The sequence below is a fragment of the Mya arenaria genome, chromosome 16 (genome assembly GCF_026914265.1).
Source record: "Mya arenaria isolate MELC-2E11 chromosome 16, ASM2691426v1".
Taxonomy (NCBI): Eukaryota; Metazoa; Mollusca; class Bivalvia; order Myida; family Myidae; genus Mya; species Mya arenaria.
In genome coordinates, this window is record NC_069137.1 from 16,690,475 (window position 1) to 16,697,832 (window position 7,358).

The window sequence follows — 7,358 nt, forward strand, 5'->3', positions numbered from 1 at the left end:
CGGGTATAAATAATGTCCAGGTGGATTAAGGATTAAGTGAATATAACACCAAATACAAGTTCCTTTCATCACATTTGTATTCCATGATACTGGTATAACAATCACAACCGTGTCGTTCTATAATATAACTGAACATACTGAAAATAGACAATGGAATAACAATTAATACATAGTTATAATTATACATTGCATGTTTATACTTTTACTATTAAACATGTTACTTCATTATAATCTTGTACACAAATAATAATCTTGTACACAAATAATACTGAAGTTGTAATACGTCTAGTGGCCGTAACAAGGTATAATGCTAAAATAGTATGATATGACCTAACATAAACACAATGAAAACTTACAAGTATGTGGAACTAAATGTCCTATAAATATCTCGAAACGTCTCATATCTCACCCCATAGCCGTGTTGTCAGTGTACTGTTAATCTGTAAATCAACATATTATAAACATGTGCAAAATGTGCAACAAAGACAAGAAAGAGACATCACTGCTATCTTGAACTAGTATTTCACAAGAACCACGAAAATACATGAATTGCTCCGAAAATACAAACAAAGCATCCAATACAACTCATTGCACCAAATGCAGAATTAAACAATGAAGGGCCAATACATACCAAATATCTTAATGCTATTTAAAACTCCTAACTTTAAAAAGTACAATACAAGATGTCTCCCAAAAGTAATGTTTAAAGTGAGAACAGCTCACGAAAATCTCCGTGCGTGAAAACGCTAATTTCACAACATAATATTCTATCAAGGAAATAGTAAAAACGGCAAATTAGCACCGGGTTAAACTTTTTCAAATGAAATGGATTTGGCCTATACACAAAACACAGTTGTGTGTCAAATTTCTTTAGTTGTGTAAAAATAACCTATGACTGAGCGTGTTTTTAGGGATAAGGATGTAGTGACTGTCATTTTTGATAAAGTAAGATTTAGGTAAGATACTATGATTGCCCTATGTTCGGCATCCGGTGTCATCATTTGGAAATAACATAGTCTTGCCTATATGTGTGTGCATTACCAACAAAATATCAGACTGAAGTAACATTTTCAATCATAAATATAGATAATACATACTGAACCACACACTGGTACAACATAATTGCCTAAAATAGTGATAATTTGCCAGTAATTGTGAGATTAAATTTATTTCCTGCCAAAAATGACACTTTGAACCATATTTAGGTTGAACATATTTTTATCGTTATTTTCCTAAACATTTAAATGTAAATAGGAAACATTTTAGATTGCCATTTCTCGCGGTATATATTAAATTTAAGTTCAATGACAATTTATTTAAACAATTAAAAAAAGGATGTCACATTTCTAGAAAGAAAATTAGTTTACTATGCAGATATGTTCTGTTATTTTTCACGGAATCCATGATGCCTTCAAAGGTCGGTAGTCAATGTTCTAATCCAGCAGAAAAAAAAAACGATAAATCTCAAAAAAATTATGATTCTCTCTCTCTCTCACACACACACACACACACACACACACACACACACACGAATTGCGCCACACACAAAATTTTCACCCCAATACATGTATATTTGTTTAAGCAGGAATATCTATTAATTCCATAGAAACTAAAAAGAAGTAACTGTTACATTCATTTATTTATTATATATATATTTAAGCTATCACTTTTTAAGCGTTGGCAAGATATTGGTAAAGAAATTAAAATGTATTTTCAATTTGTATTTCTAAAAACTGGAACTTACTAAGTGCGGGTAAAGTTAGGTTGGTATGCTTATATTTTTCGTTCAATGTTTAAAACACTGCTATTTCATAAATCTATAAACGAAATTAAGCATATTGATAATAAACGGTTTTCTTTATTACATCTTTTTTAAGCTACATTAAAAATATAATATGGAAATAGGTCAATATATACGTATATACAACATATTTGTTTTAATTCGTACAAAGCTGTCCGGCTAGTAAAGAGAATAACATTCATATTTTTTCCAGATTTTCATGGATTTACACGCTGAAGACAAGCCAAACACGTGTAAGGTCTGTGGAGCTTATTTCTCCCAGAAATCTCATTTAAAGCGTCACATGAAAATACATACAGGAGAGATGCCGTACACATGTGCGGAATGTGGTGCTGATTTTACAGATGGAAGTAATTTTAAAAGACACACGAAAATACACAAAGGAGAGAAGCCATTTAAATGTGGAACGTGTGATGCTGCTTTCTCTCAGAAGAGTGATTTGAAGAAACATACACGAATACACACAGGAGAGAAACCATACAAGTGTATGATATGTGATGCTGCTTTCTCTCTGAAGCATCATTTACAAACACATATAAGAATACACACGGGAGAAAAGCCATATGAATGTCGTATATGTGATGCTACTTTCGCTCAGAAAAGTTATTTAAAGAGACATAGAACAATTCACACAGGGGAGAAGCTATACAAGTGTGAGATATGTGATGCGGCTTTCTCTCTAAAACAATATTTGAAAACACATATAAGAAGACACACAGGAGAAAAGCGATATAAGTGTGGGATATGTGATATTGCTTTTTTTCAAAAATGTTCTTTAAAGACACACAGAAGAATACATACAGGAGATCGTAGCTATCGAGTGTGAGAAATGTTAAGATGCATTCTTTCTAAAACAATATTTACAGACATATTTAAGAATACACAACATGTGGGAAATCGGGTGCAGCTCTCTCTCAGAAAAGTGGGGTACAAACACTATTAGAATGCATAGAGGACTGACCTATACAATTGTGGGATATGTAACTCTGCTTTCTCCCAGAAAAGTGGGGTACAAACACTATTGGATGCATACAGGACTGACCTATACACTTGTGTGATATGTTACTCTGCTTTCTCACAGAAAAATGGGGTACAAACACTATAAGAATGCATACAGTAGATAACTATACAATTGTGTGATATGTGATGCTGGTTTCTGGCTTACTATTGGGTTAAAGAAACATATAAGCATACACACAGGAGAGAAGTTATACACGTGTTACGTTTGTGTTGCTTGTTTAACTCAGGGATCTCACATAATAATTCTAAGAAAACACTCATAATTATTGCCATGTTTCTCTTCCTTAAAAAAGCAGCTTACAGAATCAAACGAAAATCTAAACATATATATATATGTCTGATCAGTGGTGCGGCACATCCTCGAAAATATTATTTCCATGGCCATATAGAGGATATAACCTTAGAAGGAAACATATAGAATTTTTTGCACTTGTATATTTACATGAGATTGTACACAGGGGATGATTATTATAGCAACGTATATACATGTAAACCTTCATATGTCGATGTTAGCGTAAATAATAATCTGTCCAAAAAAGAAAATGTTTTATTCAACGTCGACATTTCTGGCGAATAAGGACTTATGTATTTTGTGTTAGATTTATTCACACGTACTAATTATATTTGTGTCTTCCCTACGTACTAAATAAAACATTCATACACTTAGATTTGTTTTTGTTGAATATTGTCCAACTGTCTCGGTGAAATATGTAACTTGTGATCAAAATATAAATTATTATTTTGAAAGCGCGTAATATAGGCTGATGCCATATTATAAAGTTTTAACATTGATATAGTAAAGTTCAAGTCATTTGACTCTAATGATTTTAACAAAACAAATGCAAAGGATTTTGATACATAAAAAATATTGGCGATGTTTTGGTGTTTTAACATGTATCTAAATAAGAGTTGTGTCTCTTGGTTAAAAATGTTAAGTTTTGTCTCTTGGTTAAAAATGTTAAGTTTTATATGTAGGTAACATGAGTTTATGAACGTATAGAGCAGTGGATTCAATATGGGTAACATTTTCCGATGCCATCAGATTATAGAAATGAACACTATTTTCACGATACCAAGAAAACAAATAATTTTCACGGATGTCATAAAATCTTGAACACTTAAAAATACATGATATTTATCTGCAATAATAAGTATGTCTTTGTCCAATAAACAATAAATACAATAGCGACTATTTCTATCAATACTAAAAAATCGACCAATTTTAATATGGAGTTTATGACTAAATTTCGCCAATGATTTTCGTACAGGAAACGGTAAACTGAAGGAATCTTTCAACATTCAATAAAGACTTGAAGCATTTATAAGTATCACAACTTGAGGAATTATTTACATTATCCAGCCATGTTTGTCTACAACAATCAGCAATTCTTGTTTTAAAATAATAAAAAAATATTTATACATCCAACATCCTTGGCAATCCAAGCATACCCAAAGCCATACGTAAACAATATTTCTTTGATATAAGTTGCCCAAGTAAAAATTGCATTATGCTTGATGACATATGTATTATGCTGGATGACATATGAATTATGCTTTATGACATTTGTATTATGGTTGATGACATTCCCGTTCGGGTAGTGAAACTTGCAACATGCATTATGACATGTCGTATTGCATGATGGCATTTGCATTTTGCATGTTGACATTCCAATCCTGTGAAGAGCTACTACAATAATAACGTTATATAATAACTTCACTTAGTTTAAAAGTCTGAACTTTTGGTACAATCTACATAACTTCCTTATTTTTATCATAAAGTTCGAAATTTGACGAGGCCGAATAGAAATGCAAGTAAGCACAATGCAACAATCACCAAGCGTAATTGAACTATCCCAATGAAACAGTCCAAATTAGACAAGCCGAATGACGCAAGCCAAATGCACTAAACATAATGCGGTTGCCAAGAAACAGGCATAACGAATTATGACAACAGGGGGCGCTGTATGCATATTAATTTGTTTCCGTACATTTTCGGAGTTGAACGAGTTATATGCTTTGCACTTATTTCCCTTTATTCTAAATCTGTCATAGCAATTAGTTGTTGTGATTTGTGTATGCTGTATATATAGGATCTGACACGAGTTGTCATTTAATACAAGATTTAATTAAACGAGTTCATGAAATTTGTTAGTAAGCGAGCCTCTGGCGAGCTTACTAACAACTTTCATGGACGAGTTTAATAAAAATCTTGTATAAAATGACGACGAGTGTCACATCGTTTTTATCACATGCTTAAAACGGTGTTTTTATTACCAATTTAGTTCCACGTTCCACTTTCTAATCCAATTGATTGACAGCCAAAGTACACTGAGTGGAATGTCAACGATGCGCCATATAAATAGTTCCAAATGAAAATGACAAAAACAGCTAGCAGTTATCAAGTTTTAATTCTGATAAAGCACTGAACAAGTCACAAGTATAAAAATGTGCAGTTAAATATCCAACAACATGAATAACGAACAATTTTAATCATTAAATCACAATAAGTACACAATTTGATGACGTCACACTGAGAGTACATGCTTTACGCGGTTTATGTGACCTACATCGGTCTGTCAAGTTTTACTGTGTGTACGGATTTAAAAGTTATTCGCTGTCGCTTTCTACGATGACTTTGAAGCGTTTTCTTAGTGTACATGGATTTTCACAACATGCAGATGATTACGACGAAGCCTTACTCTGCATTGCATGGATGTTGATGTTGAAAAAGTTCCATCAAGAATGTTTCCAGAGAACAAGCTGTTCAAGTTCGAGAATTACGGTCTCGGGACGTACGTGTGATGAGAAACCTGTGCTGCGGAATTCGTATTTGTGTTTTGGTAACCGACAGCTGGCAAGCAAATTTTATGGCATTGGTCGCATATTGCCTGTTAAGATGGAGATGTTTGAAATGTTCTCGTGTTGTTTGTCACTAATGTGTCTGTATTTGTTGACTGACTGGATATTTCTGTGACTAGTAATCTGCATTATCTGGTTGGCGGAACATTGTTATCAGAAAGTTTTCGAACAAGATGCTTTCTGGCACTATGATTCGTTAGCCATTTGTCTCCCGGAAGTCCTACCGCTTCATTATTGAGGTAAGTATTTGTTGGCGTTTAAACCATTTTGTTTACAAACAATGCGGAGGGATATCTATGTCGCGTGTGATTAGTGTAGCCAATAGAAAAGTCTGATATGTTATCTTACACATGTGTAAGATGAAAATATTCGTAATGGGTATATTACACGGAAAACAAGGGTAAGCATGGGATAAATTTGTATTTCGGATGAATATATTCAACACTGATATGGGTGCATTTTCTGCATATATTGAAAGCATTGCATTTTAACCTACATACATAGCACTGTCATAAATGGAACAACAGTTATTCCCAGAAATTCTGACGATAACAGATGCTACAAGGAACAGGATTTTGCAGTTGGCCAATGCGATTTCGAACTACCGAACTACCGCATGGAAAATGTGGACTAAGAATTTGCATCTACACAGTAATGTCTATTTGGACCCAGCTGTCATGTCACCATGATGTGTCGTCCGTTTTGCACAGTCTCAGTCAAAGATGCCTTGGACGCTTTAACAACGAGTGCTAATGATCACAGGCGTCTGACTCATTGTTTGTCTCTAAAATGTTAATTAATATCATTTCGGGTACATATAATGAGATAAACAACACAACTAAAGATATGTAATGGATTTGATAAACAAGAAAGAAACACAAGGTAAGTAACTGAAACTTACTGGAGTTCACGGTAGAGTCCAGTTGTATTCAAATGTCTTAATTGACATAGAAACATTTCATTTTTAAATAGGTGACATGAAAAGGGGAATCAATTCCCTTTAAAATGGTGTGCGATTATTTGGTATAACTATATTGTATTTAAACAAAATAATATTAATTCAGTGTCAAATTCTCTTTTTGTGAAAAATTTTTATGAATAAGCTAAAGGCGGGGCTCCGTAAGCGACATAGACAGAGCTATGTTTCATCTAAATTAGTAAAGAAATAGTGAAGTCTGTTTAAGGTATTCATTCGAAGCATAATATTGCCTTCCGACTAAGCATTTATAGCCCAATTTATCACGTGGTGAAATACATGCATTAATAAATAAATATATACAGATTTATAAATAGATAAATATTTTTTTCGAAAGATAAACATTAGATTTTTATCAGAGCTTTTCTAAATACAATGTATCGGTACGTGGGATTACTCGAAATTCTCGTGCAAGGTCCGCTTACAAACGTAAGCAGATCCTTTTAATAGCTCGGCTTGGGGGATAGTCGTATATACAGTTGTTTTTTTAATTTAATCGCTACCTTGACAATTGACCCAATGGCTTCAAATTCACTAAGAAGCATCTATTAATTATAGAATGCTGGCATGCCTTGTGTGAAGTTCCTATGTGTAAGCGGTCTGTAATTATTGCCTGAAAATATTTCTTCACCGCATCTTTTGAACATGTGATCCCAAAATAAGTAGGAGTCATCTACTTGTCATGATATACCGTCGTACTAA